The sequence below is a fragment of the Cydia pomonella genome, chromosome 13 (genome assembly GCF_033807575.1).
Source record: "Cydia pomonella isolate Wapato2018A chromosome 13, ilCydPomo1, whole genome shotgun sequence".
NCBI lineage: Eukaryota > Metazoa > Arthropoda > Insecta > Lepidoptera > Tortricidae > Cydia > Cydia pomonella.
Window position 1 is genome coordinate 22110381 of NC_084715.1, and position 24219 is coordinate 22134599.

A 24219-nucleotide genomic window follows, 5' to 3' on the forward strand; every position below is an offset into this window, starting at 1 on the left:
TTCTAAAAATACTACAAGGTCAGTAAAAACGCACCTGTTTGAATTCATGCCTATTAGGAGAATCAAAACATTTTGTAGGAATACAATCTGTCAGATAGGTGCCGTATAAATAATTTCGTACCTATTTGAACAAGCTTTTGATTAGTTCATGAGAATTACTTTGTGGTAATCTAAATATGTGGAAGGCCAATCAGCAGTGGGCTCTTGCAGCGGAACCAAATAGTAACCTATTTGAAATTTCAACGGAAGAGACTAATCAAAAACAAAAACACACCTACACTCAAAAACATGTAAAATATCCAACAACATGTACATTGTATACGTACTTATGTAACAGTAATAATCAGTTCGTTGTTTATACGAAAATGATTACACCATTCAGCCGGCGGGTGTTAGTAAATATTCCCCAACCCGTTATTGGCACAAGCATGATAAATCTATCAATGTATCTGTAAGTTGGCTTCTCTCCAGCGTCTAGCAGAACATGGACCGGTAGCGCGGAGATTTGTTGCCTATTTATTAGCAGGTAAACACATTGGAAAACATTGAGCTTTGGAATCATCAGTGTAATGTTGCTTCCATATAATGTATATCGTACACCATTTGTGTAAATACCGACTTACATACCTATACATTCATTTTTAAGATCCACCTAATAGTAAAGTAACTACTACAAATAAAGTCTGCTTCAATTTTTTTTTTTTATTCGATTAATAAGATTTAATTATGAGGATTCGCAATGTTAGCAGCAGGGTTCATAGGGGATAGTACCATATCATCACCGAGCATCTTCATAGAATCAATAAAAAAAGATTTTTCACAATGTATTTTTCCTTATAGCAGGGGCGGTTGTGGCAATGAACTTGCATTTTTATCTCATGCCATGCCAGGGGATTTCAATAGCAACCGTCTATCATCGCCTGAGATAAAAGTACAAGGTGTCCCACACATTTCTGCCAATACAACATGAGATGAATCTTTCTTCATTCAGCGTGACTAGAAGTAATTGCTTGTGGTATCCCGCTTATGACAAGTGAGAAAAATGAGTTGAACGAACCGAAATTGAACACAAGATCATTTTGTCTGTATCGCGCGGGATGATCGTTTGCTCCGAGACTCAAACGCGACCGCGATAACGAGGAGACAATCCCATTACTGCGAATGGTCGGCGACAGATTGCTGGTACTCGCGCAAATTGCCCGCAATAGTTGCTGCGACAGACGGGCTTAACACGACAGATAGTACCCTCGGCAATTTGCCGCAATAGTTGTCGCGGGTTTAACAACAGATTGTGAGTGTGGAAAGAATTCTTATCATTGGCTGTAAAAAGCACGCGGCACTTACAGAAGTTATGGGGTCGCTGGTTCGTTGCACTCGCAATTACCCCAATGGGATGGAGTTAAATTATTTGTTTGTGCTGTTTGACTAGAGAGAGATTAAATAATTTAATCATGTTAAAATCCAGTTCTTGAACCGGTTACTTAAATTCCAGATGAGTTAGTGTTGGTGTCCAATATGGATCAAGCAAGGGCAAATAATTCAGCAAAATATATTGGATAATAATTTGAAAATTAACCATGGAAATTAGTAGATTCTAATCTCTTGACCAAAATTTTACGGATATTCGACTTGCATTCACCCTGTTTGTAAAAATCAAGTTACCAAAGTAAAGATACCTATGTGAGCACTAAACTTCAAGTTTGTTCGGATTCGGGACCAATTATTACGCTTCGACCGATTTAACATTATGGCCTTCGAGTTAATCAACCTAAGTGTGAAGTGTGCTCGGGCATACGGCGTTTAATCGTGTGACCCTCGTGTTACGACTTACAAGTAACACTTAAGGAGGTACTTACTCGTAAGTCGAGACCTACGGGTACCTAAATGTGTACCTAGGTGTGCTCGAGCGCCCAGCGCGCCTCACGTCCACCGCGACTGAGCATCCACACTCCACACCCTCTCACCTCGCTAATGCATCCGGGAATGCACTCAAGCAGCAGAGCTGTTAGCTGCTAAATTAGTTTAGGGCGTTAGTCGTTGCGTTCTGAACCCAAAGCTAAATTTTACAAAACGCACTTGGTTATGGGCCAGTATAATCTACGTGTTTATTTGTAAAGAATATACTTAGTGACACTGAAAGCAAAATGTGATTAGATTTCAAAAAATGTGCTAAATTTAACTTTTTGTTTACAGGTGACGTCGAAACCCAGCAAAAATAAGCACAGCTGCTGGCGCGGATCGAAGGAAATTGTATAGGAACAGCAGGTAAATATTATGATTATGATAAACCTATTAGTGTGTTTGATATTATTATGCAGTCTTGTAAGGTAACGGCGTCTATTCCAAATTCGGTGACCGTGGCATTTTAATATACATGTTGTATCAGCCAACTGAACGATTTCCTAAAAAATATATTATAACTGCACGATGCCTATTTAGTTGACTACGGACCTATTAGTAGTGCTAGTGTGTCTGAATGAAACAAAAAAAAAATCCTAGAAATGGCAACTTATTGCTAGAAATGACATCAAGCACTAGTAAATTCATTACCTTTGATTACAACTAACATTTGCGTCAACACACGTATTTGGATCAAGACAAAGCCCGAATCGAGTGGCAACGCGGATTACGTATACTCTCTATCGACGCTCGTAAAATGATATCCTTGTTCCTCGTATTTGTTCAACATAGAAACATCAAAACGATGCCAACAAACGTTAAATAGTAGTAATCAAAAAGTAACGTCGAGGTCGGGATATGAGTTCTATAGAAACAATCTCGGTCGCGTTAATTGCGGGGGAAAGAACGCGTCGCTTCCAATCACAACCCATCCTCTAAAAGGTATTCACTTCGTGAGAATAGAATAAAAAAAACGTATTATTCTGTTTAAATACATTGTAGCTAAATGTATTTAAGTTCAAGACAAAAGAAATAATATGATGACGAAGCGTGTTGTGGATGTTTTTTGATGTGGAGGCGCGTAACTTGCGCCTCCTCTAGAAGAAAATAGTAGGACATCCGACAAGACACGAAAGCATTTTTATCCAAGCTGAAACGAATACGCTTCGCTTGCTTCGTCAATAAAGTCAAGTTAAATGTTAAATACTGGAGATATTTTTCCACATTTATGTCGAACTTTGTGACTTATAACCACTACCTGGCGAGGAAGATGAGAAAGTCAGGAGTGCGGAATCATACATGCTTTAAGACTACAGTCTTGGGCGTTGTAGTGAAAAGTTTATGACATATTCGTAAAAGCTATGCATGGTAAAACTTTTGAAGCACGTTTAAACGAACTTATCAAACTCCCACTATAGCAGACACGGGCAGGATAATAGATGGGAACTATCAAACTCTCGTAGATAAACCACCTGTGACCTAAACTTGCACCGGCTAAGAGAGAGGGTTTAAGTACCTAAGTTAGAAGAGCATTCAAACCTATACTAAAGAAAAGTAAACTACAGTGTAAAAAAACACACATCTTCAAAATATTCAATAAAATAATTTAATTTGTTCTCAAAGTTGTGTGTACATTTTATCTTTGCACGTCTAAAATAATGACTGAAATGGATGAAATATCTACAGGTTGTCTGGAAAATATTGCTTTTTAGCGATAAGAGCGCCAGTCGTTACTTCTGTCTTTTTGTATTTGTTACTTCTGTCTTTACGTATGTTAGAGTGAAGTTGAAATAAAGAGTATTTGTATTGTATTGTAAGTAAGGCCATTGGAAATAGTATCGCCATTTTCACAGAAACTTTATTCAAACAGAGCTCGTCCACGCTAACATGATCATCCAATTTTATTATGACGCAACCATACATTGAAACTGCCAAGGGAGCAAATCGGGGAAAACTAGGCGTGGTCGGAGTCTAACATTTACTTATTTTGAAGATATGTACTCAACTACGTTACAAACCTTTGATATGCTTTATTGTATTATTGAAAAGGCTAAATACATATTTACCTTTAATTAAATATTACTATCTACTTAAAAAGGAGATCCACTAGTTTTTCCTACACTCTTTGTTTTCACCAAGCTAAAGCAACCCGATCCTCCATTGTATCGCCCGTCTCGCAATTTTCTCATTTTTCCTATCTCCATTAAGAAAGGAGTGTCAAGTTGATACGTTTTAATAAAGAGCCGGCGGACCGGCGCCGCGAGGACGTGACATCACACCTTCCCACATGTAGCCATACACCCGACAAGGCGAGTGATACTCGTACATGATCGGCGTCTTAACACGGCGCTTAACAAATGGGGAAGGTAACAGTACGGCTTGATTGTATGTCGGTGACATTTTAGAATTCCCTACTCAACAGGGACCGTCGTCGAAGTGTCAACTAAAATCAGATATGTGTACCCGACATGCAAATTTCTAATGGCATTTGGCCATTTTGCTTAATGAAATTATTGAAGATTTGTCTGGCGACACACTTTCAGAGTAAATCGAAGGTTCTTAAGATAAAGTGTCAATAGGTACACGTTGTCAAACGTGTATTGACACTTTGGGCCTCCCACACTAGTGTCTTCCGAGCGTCGGCGGCTAGTCAACTATGACTGCGCCGTTCGACGCAATATTGGCGCAACTGCGCGTCGACGCCATTTTCCATAGCGCTGACTAGACGCCGACCGACGCTCAAAAGATGCTAGTGTGGGGTGGCCCTTAGGTAACACTAGATAAGGCTATTCGTTTCAATATATTAGTCAGTCTCTATTTTATCCGTTTGAAGATTTATGTTGAAGTATAGGTACAGTCATATTAATCGGCAGAGCAGATTTTGCAATCATCAGGCAGTCGTTGAATCGATCGCTATGTACGGAGCTCAATCAATTCGATAAGTGACATGACAGTAAGATTTTAGATTGAATGTCATACAATACTCATCATAATCATTAAAAAGGCCCAAATGCCCTTTAGTATTTAGTGACTATACACTTTCTATAGTTTCGCCATGTCCGTCTGTCTGTCTGTCCGGCGAAAATGTTGGAAAACAATCCCCATGTGTATTGACAGAAGCGTCAAAGACCACCCTCATTCTCGCTGCACTGATTGCAGGGCAACTCTGTACCCGCAAAATCTACTACAAAGTTTTGAACTAAACGAGCGAGTTCGCTGGGAACTGTGTCGTGTCGTGAGCAAACAGCCTAATATTCACGTTAAATTAAAATAACGACCCCACTGTTCAAATGTATGCTACGATCTACTCATGCGATACGATTATGCGATATATATGATATACGATGATATATATATACGATGCATACGATCATGATGTGATCGACTGCCGTAGCATCGATCGTAATCTACTTTAACACATTGACCTCTTTTACCAACTGTTGATTGCTTATAATAAACAGTTTTGTTATTTTAACACTCCGGGGCAGTATTCTTGACGGTTTAATGACAACTTGTGCTTGACCTTGCGCCACTGAGGGCTCGGTCACTGCATTAGGTTTATTTCAGTTTATTATCTCAACCTTTTTACCATAATTTCCATATGCAGTTACTACTCACTGTCTGAACAGAATAGCTTGCATTATAGTCGTGAAAGCTGACATTAGTTTCTGCAATATCGCGGCTCATAAAAGTTGAATTAACTTCGAGTTGCAGGCAAATAACTGAGCAACTGTAGTTAGCGGGATATAGTGAGCGTCTCGCGACGATGTCGCAGCGACGTCGTAACGGGTAACCTAACCTAACGACTAGCTACGTATAGTCGTATATGTAATCTAGCTACTGTGCATCTGCTGCTTACGCTAAATAGGATGATAATAACATGTTTCTTTTAATAGGTAAGGTCAATAGGGCAAAGTGTGGCTGCAGGATAAGTTTGGCTGACCTTCAAATTGGGTCTGTATACACATTAATTAGTGTTTTTTGCTAGTTTGATTAGTATATATTTGTCACTAAACACAGGTAGCAAATGTATAAATAAACTCACAATAATCAATGATTATGCAGGTCTCAATGTGAAGACCAGCCACACTTACCCTGCAACCACACCTATCCGTAGTTACACTCACATTTTGTGCAAATATAACATAATTGAGTAACCACCCTGACGATTGGCGAAGTTAGGTCCGTTTTAAGATGCTCAAATATACGTAATGTAAAATACTAAACATTACCACCATTTACCATTGCAAATACATACCTATGTGCGTACTTGGTACAGTTGGTACTTAATATTGTCCACGCTAGCGTTCGAGCGCTCTCAAAAATATGACCGAGAGCGAGAAACTTAAAACGTTTGATTTAATATTGCTTAGACAATAATTTTACACGTCAATACAAACGTACAATGAGATCTAACTCATGTCATACGTCATACAGTTATCGTGCATTTCTCTCGAGACTGCCAGAGGTGTGCAGCGGGAATAATGGGGGAGAGGCGGGTACCATTCATTTTAGGCTTAATTTTAACTTTATTATTGTTTATTTATTTGAACGATTTCGTATCGCTCTGATTGTTTTATATTATGATAGTATTAAAAGTCAGGAGCAGGATAAGTTTAAAAGGTTAACTTACAAACACCTCACAATAGATTTTTGAAGTTGAATAATGTTAACGGGTCGATTGTCTAATGTGAAGTAGTTTTGACATTTGTGATTTAAATATATGCCGGGAAATCCCTTGGGGAAACTCGTACTAGTCCATAAATATTGGCGCGTACGAGATGCACGATAAGTAAATACCTATTAAGATGCAAGTATTATTTTGATGTCAGTGTATGTTCTGTATTGGCTGCATGTTTATCTCACATGTAGGTACAGTCAGCGTCAAATACTTTGTAGCAGTCATCGTGTCGGGGTTGCTACAAAATATTTGACGCTGACTGTACTATACTCGTACCAGTAACATATTTTAATTATTAATTAATCTTTAAAGCCGCTCGGGCGCGGCTCGACTATAAGCTCGATTCTGATTGTACAACTAGTTACGGTATTGTTCTGGTTTTGATACGAACTGGGCGATCGTCTTGGTGATTGATGCGCACTACTTTCACTAAATTTTGCTCGCACCAACCAGCGTGAGCTTTCTTTAAGGTCATATCAAAATAAGTGATACAAAACCCATAACAAGTTGTTACAATTGGACTCCATGTACAGTCACGTCTGAAAATATCAATACGAAAAATGTGCCAAAAATATGTATACACTACCTTAATATATGGGCAATAAAGTCGTGTGTACATATTTTTGGCACTTTTTTCGTATCGATATTTTCAGACGTGACCGTACATATATTGTATTGTTGTTGCAACCCCGGGTTTCAGGCACATTTCCCCGCCGCCCGCCGTTTAGCCTGGGCCTTGAAACTCACAATTTGTATTAATTATGATCCGCCGATATCGGATTACTGCCGTTAATTATGGTACGCCCTCCTGAGACCGCGATATTATATAACAAGCTACCTAAATCCGAACGACGATACCTACAAACATATTCAGGTTTATAAAATATGATAATTTATTTGCAGAATAAAAACTTCACAATCATTCGTTGTTTTTATTTTTATAAATAATGTATAAATCTGAAACAAATAGCGGCCTAGCGGTAAGAGCGTGCGACTTGCAATCCGGAGGTCGCAAGTTCGAACCCCGGCTGGTACCAATGAGTTTTTTGGAACTTATGTACGAAATATCATTTGATATTTACCAGTCGCTTTTCGGTGAAGGACAATATTGTGAGGAAACCGGACTAATTCCAATAAGGCCTAGTTGATCCTCTGGGTTGAATGGTCAGATGGCAGTCGCTTTCGTAAAAACTAGTGCCTACGCCAATTCTTGGGATTAGTTGCCAAGCGGACCTTAGGCTCCCATGAGGCGTGGAAAATTGCCGGGTCAACGCAAGGAAGATGATGAATGAAATTTGAAACAAAAATGTGATACCAATTTAACTCCATTGCCTACCTGTGCAATGAGCTCCTGTCCATGTAAGTACACTCAAATTGGATAGTAATAAAATGGAAGTGTCTACAAAGTCAAAAACAGATATAGTGTCCAATTTATACTAGCACGACTTTATTGGGGAGCTAGGCGAGTTGAGTTTACATTGAACAATTTGCCCGAGTACAACTGCTGACGATACAGAGACCAGTTTTCTTTGCCCTTGAGTGAATGTAATCGTGAGGGACTTAAGTAGGATCATAAAATCATAATACGCTTCTTTAGCTCTGTGAAATTGCCTATAGAGAATAGAGATGTCTAAGATAAATCTTTCGCTTGTGGGAATTTAATTTATTTTCTATTCAGAAAAAATAATTTGGGATTAGAGGAGGATGGGTACGGTTGTAACAATTGTAGGCTTTGATCACTTATATTATTGGAATTACAGCTTAAACAAACAAATAAATAAAACTCAAAGAATACTCTTATGAGCTTACGGTAAATTTACAATAAATAACCTAATTTCAGTCATTATTCGTAAGCGAGTCATTTTTCTAATTTTGTGTGCCGTTGTTACAACCGTCCCCATGCCGTGACGTTGTAACAGTGATGGAGGACGATTGTAGCATATCCAAATGGAACCCAATGCAAGTAATTGTTTAAATTCTTTGCCAAATCATCACACGCAACAATTCAAATACCGTACACTATTATCAGGAGAATCCAGCTGGGTTGGGCAGCATTTAATAAACTAGCGGACATCCTTAAATCAGCTAACGTTCCACAATGCCTGAAAACTCGCCTCTTTAACCAATGTGTCCTACCTACCATGACATACGGTGCCGAGACATGGACACTCACTAAGCAGCTGTGCATAAAATACGAGTAGCACAGAGAGCCATGGTGCGCACCATGTTCGGCATTAAACTTCAAGACCGCGTGAGGAATGTCGAGATCCCACGTCGTATGTACCAAGGTGCGAGACGTGTGTGACGTTATTACCAAGCTAAAATGGAATTGGGCGGGATATGTTGCCAGGCAGAGTGATGGCAGGTGGACCATAATGTTGACAGATTGGTGGCCGCTTTCGGATGAAAGAAGCGACTGGCGTCCGTTGACTCGTTGGGTGGATAACATCCGAAAACTCGCGGGACACTTCTGGATGCGACTAGCCCAGGATCGGGATAAGTGGCGTACACAAAGAAAGGCCTATGCTCAGCAGTGGGCGACTGGAGGCTAAAATTATGTGTGATGATGATGATTATCATTTAGTTTAAGGTACAATTTTATAATAATGTATTATTTTAAGCAGCCATAACCTCGTCGATGAAACTCCGCTAAAGAATGATAAATACCTACTAATCTATGAATCGTAATTTTATTAAATAATTAAGATATTTTGAAAAGAAGTCGACCAGAAACACCTATATAGTATTAATGCAAAAAATACTATGCACACGTAATTTGCCACACTGAGGACGCAGCATTGCCGATAATCATGTTTATGGCTAAGCACTACTTCTCTTTTCCCTTGAAACGCGCACTCTCCTGTATTAGTTAGATAGTTTCGTAAATATTCGAGCTGTTTCAACCGTACCCATTGTCCCCTAAATTTCACTCACTTTATATGAGTAGGTACCTGGAAATTATTGCACGTCAACATAATTGCTGATCGACCATATTTTTATAGGTATTTGAACTGAACAAATTTAAAATTTAAAATTTCTGAAGCCGGTTGTCCTTATTAAAATGGTTTGCAATAGTACTCCAACAGAAAGTGAAATAACTACATATATAAAAGGTTACTTTGAATCGTGGCTATCAAGCATACTGTCCGCCTAATGGTAAGAGGTCACCGTAGCCTATGGACGCCTGCAACTCTTGGAGTGTTACGTGTGTGTTGCCGACCCAAATAAGTCGATAATTTATATGATAGTGTAGAAATATTGTAAAAATATTACGGAGTATCCACTCGCTATTACCAGCAATCTCTAACTAAGCAGTTGAGCACTGAGCGATGCTTCCCACGCCTATGAGACGATGAAATACGGAGCAATTAAGTTTTAATCTGCGCGTTAATATAAACTCAGAGCTTGTGTTCTAAACGCTCTTCGAACGCAGGCAAGTCGAAAATCAAACCAATCCGTACAAATGCGGTCTATGAGTACGCTTACAGCTTGTTACGAAGCTTTACCTATGTTTACACTGGCGCTAGAGAACTCGACTCGAGCTCTTTTGAGTTGGAAATGGGAATAACCTCCAGCAATTATGCGCCGAGCCCTCCCGCGGGACGAGCGCGAGGCCGCTCGAGAAGCGGGTACTCATATCCCATGTGCAACGTTTCGACGGGGCCGAAATTGCATAGATATTGAGTGGCTTTCATCGCTTCCAACGGTTTTGGCGACTAAATTAATCTGGTATCGTTTATGATGCCACTGGATTAAAGATAGAAAGTGCAGCAGCCTTTGTTATGATGGTACTTGACTTCAGTAAGGAAGCAATGGCAAATGGTATGGTGGCTAAAAACGGTCAACCGATCCCTCTCACTCAACCATCTATTCACAAGGATGATAATGATTGTAAACACTGTTTTACCCAATAGGGTTCTGAATAGGGTTGCCATACGCCAGGTATATCCAGATTTTTGGTCCTATCTCATGAACGTGGGGGGCAATCCACTGGCATTCCGTAGCCAAAATAACCCGTATAGTTTCGTCATGTCCGTCCGTCCGTCTGTCCGTGTGGCAACCAAGTATAAGGTTGGCGTGGAAACTATAGGATATATTTTAACTAAATTTAAAACGAAGGTGTATTTTGTGAGCCGCTACTTATTTAGGAACCTCAAGTTATCACTAAAAGCTAGCTAAAAGTTTGGAGTTGAGCAGAGGAAAGGGAAAGCTTTGCTCTACATAGCTACAGAATATGGTAGCGATCGTGATGTGAAATTTGTTGGCAATAACGAGTGCTTAATAAAGTTAAATTATTTTAAAAACTTCAACATATGAAGGTGATTTCTGGAGTGATGACCGTCCAAGAATTTTTAGGAATTTTAGGGAAATGCTCAACTTTTGTCAGGTTATTCAATTATTCCATATCCTAGCCCTAGCCGTAACAGATGTAACGGACGCTCGTGATCACTCGCCGAGCGTTGGAGGTGAGGTGAGAGCTAATCGCCGAGGCTGTTTGTCATCTGTGCTTTACGAGTATCACTCGCCACTGACGCAATCAGCAAGGAACCAAATGAAATGTAATGAAATGAAATGAAATGAAATCGTTTATTTCGGACATAATTATCCATAGTTTTGCTTAAAATATAATGAATAATTTATAATCTAATAATTTACTTAATATAAATAAAATCTACGACGACGACAAAACAAACGATGAGTCTAAAGATACATTTATATAAACAGTCGATCATTTACTATTCAAATGTATAAGTAGTGTTCAGATTTACGTAGCACTCACGGGACCGAAACACCTCGACGCTATTAACCTATTTTAAACACATGCATTTAACCGCACTCAACAGTAAATATAATTATGTACTTATTCAGATTCACAAATACTATTTTCAGCACACTTGCTCATTGGTAATGTAAACGATTTGAAATATTTACAAACGCCGCTGGGATCTATTTGACTTTCTTTAATATTTACCTTTGGTCATATCTCCCGCATTGCACAATGTATCATCAGCATTTTCAGATTAAATATATTGCAACACACCTTTGTTACCATAGAAATTTCGACGGATGCTATTCTCTTATCTTGGCTAGACCCCTGTCTCAGTAAAGTTGTACCGGAGGTCATTTTATTTTGTAAACTATAGGTACTATCTTGGTTTATTATTATGAATACAGCTAAGACAGGGTTGGCGGCTAAACCAACATTAGAAAGCCGGCTTAACCCGCGCAGACCAGAGCTTAGCGTAATGTTATGCATACGCAATAAGCAGAACCAAGACTCTTATGAAAAGACCACCTCTGTGTGCGTGTGGGTGTGTATGTGTTTCGTAACGACGTTGGGACCTTAATTCGTGCTTTAAAAATCGAATCTAGATTTGATCTCGATTTGACATAACTCTCATTTCATATTTTTTACTTAGAAAGGTGAAATAAAAGATGTGCTGTCAAATCAAATCAAGTTCCGATTTTTATACTTGCGGGATTAGAAAATTATTCATGCCCCGTCTGTGTAGGTATAACGTATTTAGTAATGGAGAGAGGCAAAGTCAAATCTAATTCATAATCTATGAAATATGTATCAAGATTACGTGAAGCCCTTTAAAGAAAACCATCACGTGGGTTTTCTTTTATATGTGGAAACGGTAACTTTTTTTTTGCTTGATGCGCTAGTGACCTGGCGGTGAGAGCGTGCGACATGCAATCCGGAGGTCGCGGCTTCAAACCCCGGCTTCTTTTACTTCTTTTACTAATAGTTACAAACAGTTGTGTCCTAGAATCTCATTTAGTAAAAATAATAATTAATTAATAATTGTGCAGATTGATTGTGGTCAAATGGGAAGCATTTGACCATAATATTGGCAATAAAAAAAATACAGAGCAGAACTAAATTACGTTTATCAAAATATCACTCAGTTCAAACATACGACAAATGATTCTTACTGATGGTGCTCCTATACTGGCTGTTATATAACATCGTATAACAGGGACAACACGAGAGTATTGTGTTGATGGTGTTTTACTATGGTTGTCTCTGCCACCTAACAATATATACTATATAACAGCCAATGTACAGCACCATGAAGCGGGATGGGAATTTAAACTCAAAATATCCTGCGTAACACCCACGTCGGCTCGTAATGTCTCGCATTTGCCTGAAAATTAACCCATTCCGTCAAAAGACTACACTATTTGCATACAGATGAAAATAATTTGACATTGTCGGATTTTTCCATGGCTTCATATTTCGTCTGTCAAAATAAGAGTTCGGTTGTAAGAGAAAATTGAGACATTCATTTTTGTCATTTAAAAATTAACCGTGTGGGCGATACGACGACATATAATTTATTTTTCACCACACTGGCTGGTAAAGGCGCTCTTGATTGTTCAAATACTAATGAGAAAGTTGCATTTTATCCACATGTGTGGCAAAGTAATCTGATGCAAATTTTGAGTTGTTTCCTTATGCTGGCTGGTGAAATGATGATTATGAATGATAAATATTTAAAAACATTCATTTGGCTTTTGTTTTGTTTGATATATATTACAGTTAGTATTTTCGTCGCACTGGTGTGGTGAATTTTTAGTATTTCACTTGGTGGCTAAATTTGTTTGTGCCGTGAAACCCTCGCAACGCTCAAGATTCCACTTTTCGAACCCCTCGCTACGCTCGTGGTTCAAGTTTAGATTCTATTGCTTGCTCGGGTATCAATCAGCACGAACTTTTAAACAACAGTTTTGCTGTCTTGTATACAATAGAAAAGTATTCAAAAATATTAGATAGATATTATCAGAGATATAAAAAAAATGGAATCTTACTATCTATAAGGAAACTTTACATATTGCGATGTGTTACAAAACTGCATGCGTGAATTAAGTACATAACTACCTCTAAAATAGGATTAGAAGACGAAAGCGTAAAGCTGCACTGGTGCCATCAGTAAACTCTGTATTCGCAAAAAGATAATTTCACTATCAGCAATCTCCTAAATTATACAGTTTTGTAAACGAACAACCCGATATATATTCCTTACAAGTACATGAATGTAAGGAAGGTCATAAAATGTTTTTCCTACTCCTCTACTGTTATCTGTCATTTATGCATTCATTAACACGAATATAAGAACATACATAAAAGATTTCAAGAAAAGTCTATATTGTCTATTCCTCATAAAAGCTCTTGTGCTTTTATACGCTATAACGTTACTGCGATTAATGGCTACCAACCATAGATATAAGAAGTAAGGAGATTTATAACGAAGCATAATTTCAACGAGTCTCGCTGTCTCCAACTGTCCCCCACCACATCATTGAAGGCGTGGCCAGACAACCAAATCACGCGCTGTAATTGGCCAAACCGCGCGGTGTAGGAGCCTAGAGCGGCGGCACTAGAGTGAGGACAATTCGATAGAGCTATCGATATTTTACATGTTCTGAACATGACCTTAGAGTTTAGACATTTTTGTTTTAAGTAATAATTGCATAGACTTAATTTATATTCCTTTAAATTTTTGACCTTATTTACGAGCTAAGAATTTTAAGGTACGTGTAAGGTATATTAGTTGATCCATAAGTTCTCTCACAAAGGTTTTTACTGATAAAATGTAATACAAAGCTTTTAATAAAAAAAAAACATGTACCATGATGCGAAAGCTTGTTTATGCTTAACTAATCAAATTGGTTTAAATTTTAGTCATTATTTGATGTAATGTTTGTTTAAATAGTTTACTTTGGGATTGTCGTTAGACGTGAGCGCTTCATTAAAAAAATAGTTTCAGTTTATTATAGCATATTTCGTCACCAATTAAAAGCAATTCCAGCATGTTACATAGAGTTATGAAGAACTGCGAAAGCAAGTTATAGTAAATCATATTATAAATAAAGTAAGTAAGTATAATGCACCATTAAATAAGATTTTAAATCATATGTACGAATAATAAGGAAAGAGTAATCATAATTATCAGTAAAAATCTTTCTGATAGAACTTCTGGATCGACTAAGTATACAATATACTATTATTTTAAACATATTTATATTCTATCGTTATATGTATAAATGAGGCGAAGTGTAACTGGAAACATTTTTCTTGAAAATGATCCAAACAAATAACACTTTTCTCGCTTGTAAACCAGTTAGGGCCCTCTCCCTGTAGCATCTATCCATTTTTCTTTAATATTGGAATTTTTCGGGAAACTGAAAAAAATTGCAATCATGAACATATTTGATTATACCTTGTGCAGTTATTCGAATCGTTGCTAAGAACCTGAATAAAATATACTTATAGGTATAAACTAGAATGTTATAAATAAATTGTACTTAATTAAATCAGTTTATTTTTTGGCTTACCTATTCGATTTTTAATCCAAATTAATAAGTATCAAATTAAACATTAGGTGCATATAAAATAATTGTAAATTTTTACTTGAAAAATAATTACTTTCATACACACTATATCCAAACATTTTTATCGATAACGCTCAAAGATCAATTATGCACGAGCACCACTCTACTTCGCGGCGTCAGTGAAGGGAGCGGTTGGCGGTCGTACCAAGAAACAATAATGCCCCTGTGAATATCGTTAGCGGTTTAATGCATTGCGCCGTTGCTAGGGACACTACAAATAGTTTTCCATGCCAAAGCGTCAATGTAGGATGCATAGACAAATTGCCACGCGTTTTTATGACAACATGGTCTGACTCAGAAAAATCATATGTCACTGGATTTATTTGTTAAAATGTGTGGTTTTATTGACTAATACGTGAAAAAAAATGTGGTATGTAACTCCATGATCCTTATAGTTTTTGGATGCACTCCTATTTCGACACAAAATAACGCTATAATTCGGCATTTCAATAAAATTGACGCGCACATTGTTCAATGACAGCTAATTTGCTACTGTCTTACGGCGGGCCGGTATGGCCACGATGTGGCCATGTCGCGGCGACACGCGCCACTCCTCCGTCAGCCATCTAGTACTTTCTATGATCTGGGCTACCAACCTAACAAAACCAAAACGAATACAGTTTTAAACTAAGTGCATTGATGCCAACTTACAAAATATTCATTTGGTTGCATAGTAAAAATAATTACTTCATAAGTCAGAAACACGCATGTGACACCCGTAATATAGCAACACCCATAGACTACGAAGACCGCTTAGCGTTGCTTGTTACTCTCCGTAGGCTACGGTGGCCAAAATTGAGAAAAAACTGTCCAAAAAAATTAATTTAGCAAGTAGCAAGTACCAGGGCCTCATGAGTTACGAGGAGGTGTGCTCTGTGCGTAACAAGGTATGCTCGCGCGTCTTGGCTATATACTTTTGCTGTAATTTGTTTACCTAAATTAAGATTTATTTTTGTTGACTCATTGTATGCAACGTTGTATAAGTAGGTCAAAAAATTCTCGTGGCGTATTCCTTTACAATGTTCGCCTACGCCTTCGGCTCCGGCTCACATTGTAACTCACGCCACTCGCCTTTTTTGACCCTTCTTATACAACTGTTGCATAAAACACTATAAAAACCTTACACTATAACGAAATAGACACACACACACATACACACACACACACACACACACATATATACACACACAGAGAGAGACACGTACGCACGCACGCACGCACACACACACACACACACACACACACACACACACACACACACACACACACACACATTTTATAGCATGTCTTATAGTAAATTATAAGTAACATATATTATTGTAACATACCAAAATTTAAAAAAATATTTTTTTGTACCATTTCAAATTATGGAAGAGCGGGGCCTTCTGCCACAAGTATATTTTATACTTAAAAGAAGGTTCCAACCTTATTACTATTCAAATATAAGAAAAAATATAAACCAAATAAAATCTTGAGCGTTATGAGGGTTTCAAGCATGACGGTTAAACAAATTTTGCCCCCCAGTGAAACATTAAATTTTTCACCATTCCAGCCCGAACAAAATATTAACTGTAGCATAATCAAACAAAATCATCATTTAAAAGTCAATTGTACCAGCTAACTTAAGGAAACAACTCAACATTTGCATCAGATTACTTTGTGTGGATGTACGGACATGTGGATAAAATGCAACTTTCTCATCAGTATTTGAACACTCAAGAGGGTCTTTACCAGCTGGTGTGGTGAAAATAGCTATGACAGCTTAAAAATGTCAAATAGGTAAGTATGTAGTAGGAGAATTTGGAACGACGAAGGTTAACTTGTTTGCCAGGAGGAGCGCGATCGTCGATTGCAATTCTCCCACCACACAATTCACGTATAGAAAAAAAGATTCAAAAATACTAAGGTATTCGATCGAAACGATGACATGACAAAACTGCGTTCGTTAACGGTCCTTATTAATTATGAAATAATGCCGCCCTAGCGGCCTAGGTATGATTACGAGTAGGGCCTTTACTAACATAGGGGAGACCGAGATAGCTTGAAACATTGTTAATAAGTTAACAGAGTCATCTGTAAACGTATATATGTGTCCACTGTCTACCTTCGAAAATTTTCCATTCCCACTAAGCCGATAATTTTTTCTACAGACCACAACGGGTCACAACGCCAGATAGTGAGATAAGAACGTTGCTCTGCGTCAAATTGCTTTTATTTCAACCCGCCTAGATTTACTTCCTGTATAAAAAGGATTATAACTACGCAACGAATACATGTTGCAAGTAGTGTCTGGATACACTCTTGCACGTCTCGTGGTGGGTATCTGTAACATTTAGTATCTTCGTAATAAACTTAACGTTCATAATATTAAAGTATTCCCGACATCCCCGTATCTCAGCGCGTAATAATGTAGACCGGGTCGTGACTTGACTGTAGGTACAGAATGCGATCTTTCGCCTCCGACCTCTTGCAGCGTGAGTTCGAGTTGAATACTCGTTGTATCACAGTATACATACAATGGAGGTAGACCCACAGTTCACGTTCTCGCAATCAGCTTGGTTCCTACATCAGCAGAAGTTGCTATGCTTTCAAGGTTTTTAAAAAGAACTGGACACAACTTTATGTGCTATTAAAATAATAAGAGATTTTGCATGACATTTTGAACACCTCTTCTTATTAGGTAATGATGCTGCTGACTGTACTAGTCTTGACTAGCGATGTCCTATAAATTGTTTGTTTACTTTTATTTAAATACTTATAGATACAGAGTTTAGTGTATCCTGCCCATCACGTATAATATCCGCAAATGAAAACGGAATTGGGAAAACGGTGTTCCACGAAAACCAATTAAATGATAAATTAATTAAATTAACAAGTTAAACATATTTACGAATGTTTATATTAAAACTAATAGGCAGCATATATGTGTAGTTACCCTTTCCTGATCAATATGCCTGCTGGTACAATTATCTATCCTGTGCCTGCAGATATGGTTCACCTTCCACATCTCAGCTTCCTGATTACTTTATAATATTGATGAAATTTCCGGCGCTGGCATCTCTCAGCATTAAGCATTCAGTAAATTAGTTAGCTGTGTGCCTGCAAGCAGTCTAGCTTAGACGGCAGGCAACCTAATTGCTACCTAGAACCTACGCATAACGCAAGTGACAGGTGTCTGAAACAGTTTGAAACGCGCTTTGTTCGGCTTGTACTCAATTACTGCATCAAAGCTATTCCTAAGATTAGTTTAATTTTCTGAAAAAGCTTCCTTTCCCTTTGAACCCTCGGACCTTTCCAAAAACTTTTACAATAAGTTATGGAAGTTTCCATTACCGAGTTTTAATTTTAATTTTAGCATGGGGTGTATTTTATATTAGAATTTATTACTTATTGATTAAATATTAAGCAGTTTAAACAAGTGATAATGCCTGCATTCAGTGACCTCTTCACATGTAAAAAAGTTCAAATCGTCTCACTGCATTATTATAAAATAAGATACAAAGCAACTACTTAAATACTATTACCCTATACGTTTGAAGGTGTGCATTTGAAATGACGTACGGCCATGCGTTGGACGGACAGACCAACGCCAGAGACAAAAACCACATTGCAGTGCTAGTATACACCGGGCCTAAGATAGAGCGGTTTGGAAGCACTGGTGAAGAGTGTGAGTGTAACCTCCCTCAGCCATGAGGATACGACAAGGAAGAAGATGATTTGAAATGTATGGAATATATATAAGACCCTCAGAGACATATCATGACGATATGGATGTTTGTGTCAGCTTATGCTTAAGCTTCTATTATGACGGACTGAAAACGAACGCTGAACAATTAAAGCACTCATTATTGCTGCCTGTATACCTAGGTAGTATTACAGTTCCTTGCACGCGCGCGAGCGAAACGGTTATAGGTGCCAATGTAACGTGAGCTCAGGAACGGCCAGAACTAACCATTGTCAACACAGTTAACTCACTGCTCGTTTACGGCAATACTCTCATCAGTCTCCGTCCGCGACTCTGTGCCGGAAGTCGTTAAAATTACATAATTAGAAGACGTATTTATATTATTCTTCTTTATCCAGTCCATTTCCCAGTTCAGAGGGAGGTCGGATCAATCCTGAGTTGTCTGTGTTGTCAAGTATTGGTGCTGGTTGCTGGTCTTTGGCTTCTTCCTGTGAGGTTGCTTAGGCATAGCCGTCGTCACTGCGCAGTTTCATCCCTTCGAATACGTGAACGTACCACCGCACTCTAATTGTCGAATAACAGGCGCTACCTTGAACGAACCGCGTACATATTTGTTGCGAACCTTATCCAGGCGCCATGCATTTTTTTAGCGGTCCAGCGTCAAGCATCCTGCTCCATACATTTTCCCTTTTGTCTTAGTATTAAGGATGTATATATACTGGTTCTAAACATTCGATACCCCCGTGCAGTTAGTAATTTCAATGCCACCCCTGGACCGGAGAGACAATGCCGCCTTTCAAACAGGTTCATTAAAACTGTCCGGGCTCATTATTCATGAAAGGCGAATGCGGTCGAACGGCGAATTACGCGCAATTAGAAGAGAGAGACAATGTGCAGTCAGCGGAGCTCCGGAGTAAACAAAACAAGGCTAGCCAGAGAAACGAGATGCGGGTGGACAATGCAAATTGAGTTAATGAAAGAAATTTATAATTTATAAAATATTTAAGGCAAGTACATTTGTTGTGTATAAAATGAATTATTCTTGATTAGAAGTACACAACAAAGTACTAGTATTAGGTAAAGTAGTTCTCAGAACAATGGATATCATCCACCCAGATGAAACTTTATTGAACACGATTCAAGATCTTCATAATCTCTATTACATTTAATTCTCTATCAGAGAAGCTGTGTTAGGATCGAACCGACCGGAAACTAAGGAGCCGGTAATCACTGTAATCAGTCATATCTATAGAAAAAAAGCATTAGGTTGCTAAATCATTTCAGTAATAAAAATTCTGTAAGATGTTTTCATGAAACAATTCCGTACAGAAACTACATACGAACATATTGTCTAGGTGTTTCAGGCGTTTGCGGAAACCCATATTAATTAAAACAAAAACAAAATACTTTGCTAATCCGCGAAAAGATAACGTGTTAATCAATCAGTGCTAACCCGATATACTTACTTGCGTATTGTTACATGCAATTAATATTTTAGTCGTCGAACTTCGGACCGTCAATGTCTCCTCAGGATGCCTCGCCGAGAAGCGAAACACGTGCCGGGTTTTGTATTTTCGTTAGTGGATTGTTATATTTATTTGCGTATTTCTTTTTGCGGTGAGAGTGTGGAAACATTAATTGCATGTAAAAATACGCAAGTAAGTATAACGGGTTAGCATTATCACGGATTGGCTAGCAGATTACGATTGGATTGGATTGCGATTGGAATGGTCAGCGGATTGGTTATCTTTTCACAGATTAGCAAAGTAAGGTGACTGTGGGCAAGACCGGCATACTTTATTTATTTTTTACATTGGAGTATTCTAGCTCCGTTAATTATTCACTTACGTGACCGCTTGTAATCACATACGATGAAGAATTTCATATATAATAATTAAGCTATAGTGACAGATCATTTTAGTCATTAATTAAGCAAAAACAATAGTATTTTTAAAAATTCGGCGAGTAGACGGACTTCCCGTGTAGTTTAAGGTAAGTCCGTCTAGTAACGTTATCAGCCATACTATGGGTGCTTATGTGTTCGTATTCGAATCCTTACAAAGAATGAAACCAGACAATGAAAAGTGTACTCTAAACTTGTTAATATAGGGTTTAGATTCGAAATAAACACAATTTTTCGTATTAAAAGGTAAGTCCGGCATATACTACGTAAATGGGGTGGTAAACCTTTTTTGGAAAATAATTATACGTACTTATTTTTTTTCTTCTCAAATAAAATACCAATAGTCATTTTAAATTTACTCGTTGTTTTAAATTTACGGAGATCAAAGAGGGTTACATAAATAAGCTCATAGTAGTAGCAAGTTTAAATCAAATAGTGATTGGCAAATCAAACTCCATAACACAAGTAGGTACCCTACATACGTAAATTTTCAGGATAAGTAAGGCGAAGAACCCACGTCACATAGCGGCGTAACACGCGCGGTACAGCGTTGGCGTGGCGCGTAACCTTGTATCACGGTGTAGGCAAATCGCCTAAATCACGATAAGTACAATAAATGTTCCGAAATATAATACGTATGGACTCGTATGGCTGCAGTGATTTTAATTTTCAAAACTATCAAGAAAATATGACTGTACAACCGTATTCTAAAATTCAAGAGGAGTAAAAAGGGTAATAATATGTGTCATAGGTATAATAATATAACATATGAAGGCGATGGTCATGGGTTCGAATCCCGGTAGGGGCATTTGCTTGTATAATCTACACAGATATTTGTTCCTTCAGTCATGTTTGTTTTTTATATATTTATCTATATGAGTTTCTATATGTCGTCGCCTAGCATCAATAGTAAAAGCTAAGCTATGCTTAGCTTGCGGCCAATATTTATTTATTTATTTATTTACTTAATAGGTATTTTCTTATTTGTGTTTTCGGTTACATAGTGCTGAGGATAAAGAACACATTTCTTTACTAGTTTCGAGATTAAATTGTTAATAAATACAAAACACAAACATCATGCGCAATGTCGTAAAGATGCGTATCTGTAGTAACCTTATAAAATCGTAATAAATAATATTGAAGCCATTTAACAGTTGGTAACCTCTGATTCAAGGAAAGTCCGGCATATGACGGACTTGCCTTGTGCATAGTAGACGGACTTTCCAACTTAACAAAATTTTAATGTGATGAATGATGGAACGTATAATTACAAAACTAAGCCAATATCTTATAATTTAAACACATAATAAAGATTGCCGGGTCTTATATTACTTACGTAGTCGATTTCTGGTGCAAAATCTTGTCACAAACTATTTTTAACAATTTTATTTGCAAAGACTGTCGCACTATCACTTCGAGTTCCATACACGTAATGACTTGTTTACGCGGATTGCTCTGAAGTTCGTTGTCACAGCGCCATCTGTTTTAGAGTGAGGGAACAAGCGCGAAAAACTGACTTATAAACTCGACGCCAAAGCGGCAAACGCTTTCTAATTCAAAAGTTATAATGTGTTGACGGACTTGCCTTGTAGACGGTCTTGCCCACAGTGACCTTAATATTTTTTGTTTTAATTACCGTAAATTTTGACGAAGTTTAACGCAGCTAGATTATTTCGGACAAAAGGACACAGATCCATCAGTGGTTAGTTGCAATTCTACTTATCATTGTGTTAGTATTGATTGACAAACAGTATATATTTACATTAAAATTAAATTAAAATGATTATAATAATATTAACAAACGAGCCGTTTATCCATTCGGCACACTGGGACATGCCTAGAGAACTAATTCTTATAAATGGGACTATTAAGCCTCTCGCCAAATTCGGTTAGAAAATTGTTGGAGCTGTTTCTCAATGGGTACATCTGGGAAGCTATGCGTTTTCTCATAATCGCGCAGAAATTTACTTCATTATCAAAGTTATCTGGTTTCACCTCGCCGAGCGACTTAGACTACTTGTCTTGTGGAAAAGGTACTTAAAGGAGAATAAAATTTCCTAGCAAGAAAACATTTTCAACTTCTGCTAGCTGTTTTCGCTAGCAGAAATTGAAAATGCCACCTAACACAGACCGGACGCAGGTTTCATAAATCTGTTCCGTCTGGTGCAGATCTCTATCGTGCCTTTTAAGTTAGGAAAAGTTTGTATCCGGAAATGTAGATGCCGGGGATTCCCGTCTGACAGTGCGGACCAGAAAATACTTAGCACGACTAGGTGCCTTACAAGGCACAGATACATCAAGGTATATGCATGCATATCTACAGTTTAACAGATACGGTTGGTAAGAAGTTATTTGGCAAACTACGAACCATTTTTAAGGCTTGACTGCGAAGCTGATTCGTATTATGGTAAGTAAGTAAAAAATAAACAAGTGTAAGTTCCAAAACTGAGCTACCTTTTACCTACTAACTACTCATAGGATTCCACCATGTGATTCCTTTGCCAACCGCCTGGGATGAATTGATAATATAGACCTAATTTTCATTTATTTACTTGCTTTTGCCCGCGGCTTTGCCCGCGCACTAAACAAAAAAAAGGTTCTCAGTTTGACCCATATGTTTGTATAAACGCATGTAGGTATGTATGTTTGTCCGCGATTATTAGATTTAGAATCATGTTCTGAAAATTGCATGAAGTGTTCAACAACTTTGTACTTGTTAAAGTACAGTCAGCATCAAAAGTAGCGGATGAAACAACGCGCCAAAAGTATCTGATATTCGGGATAACTTTTGCAAATATAGATAAATTTCTAGAATTCGCGTTCCAAAGTATATCTTTTGCAGTCTTTGTTGTTCTATATTAAAGTCATCACTTTTTGTAAAGCTGTTACAGAATGCTACTTTTGATGCTGACTATACTTCCTTATGAACAACATTTTTTGCCATGTTTGAAGGCGGTAGCAATAGAACCAAACTTTGAGATGAACTTACACGCCACATAGAACTGACCGTGGGACAAACAGTCCTGTCGTAGTATCTATTATGATAACGCGGGTCTCGTTCCATACCTCAAAAGCTAAAATAGAACCCTTATAGGATCACGTGTGGCTGTCTGTCAATCCATCTGTTACAACCGATTTGCTCCGAAACTACTGGACCGTTGAATTTCAATTTCGCAAAAACACTTTCAAACATTTTCATGTCGACAATATTACATTTTAAAATCATTCAATGCCATTTTCGTAAATAACGTCCCTAAAAACCATAAAACGACACCCATACTGATATTTAGTTATAGCGCGAGAGACACTTCCAAAATGGTAAAATGTGGCCCCCCCCCCCCCCCCCCCGCCCCCGTAACTAAAATAAGAGAATGATAAAACTAAAAAAAATATATGATGTACATTACCATGCAAACTTCCACTGAAAATTGGTTTGAACGAGATCTAGTGAGTAGTTTTTTTAATACGTATCGTTTTTAATCGTAAAAATCGTGTGCCGTACGGAACCCTTCATGGGCGAATCCGACTCGCACTTGGCCGCTTTTTTAGACTTTGTCACCATATTTCCCCTTTTTAGAGGTTGCATTCTCAAAAAACCTGAAACACGTGTTTACTCATTTATCGTTAGGAATACTCTTGTAACGTTTCGAA

General features: G+C 37.9%; 1 protein-coding gene across 2 annotated transcripts in view; it reads left to right on the forward strand.

Moving 5' to 3' along the window:
• The window catches only part of LOC133524527 (calcitonin gene-related peptide type 1 receptor), a 146509-nt gene that overhangs the window by 87704 nt on the left and 34586 nt on the right, over window positions 1-24219 (forward strand). For both annotated transcript variants that reach the window (XM_061860611.1, XM_061860612.1), the window contains exon 3: window positions 2194-2265. The gene's annotated coding sequence lies outside the window, so the exon portion shown is untranslated. The remainder of the gene's footprint in view (window positions 1-2193; window positions 2266-24219) is intronic.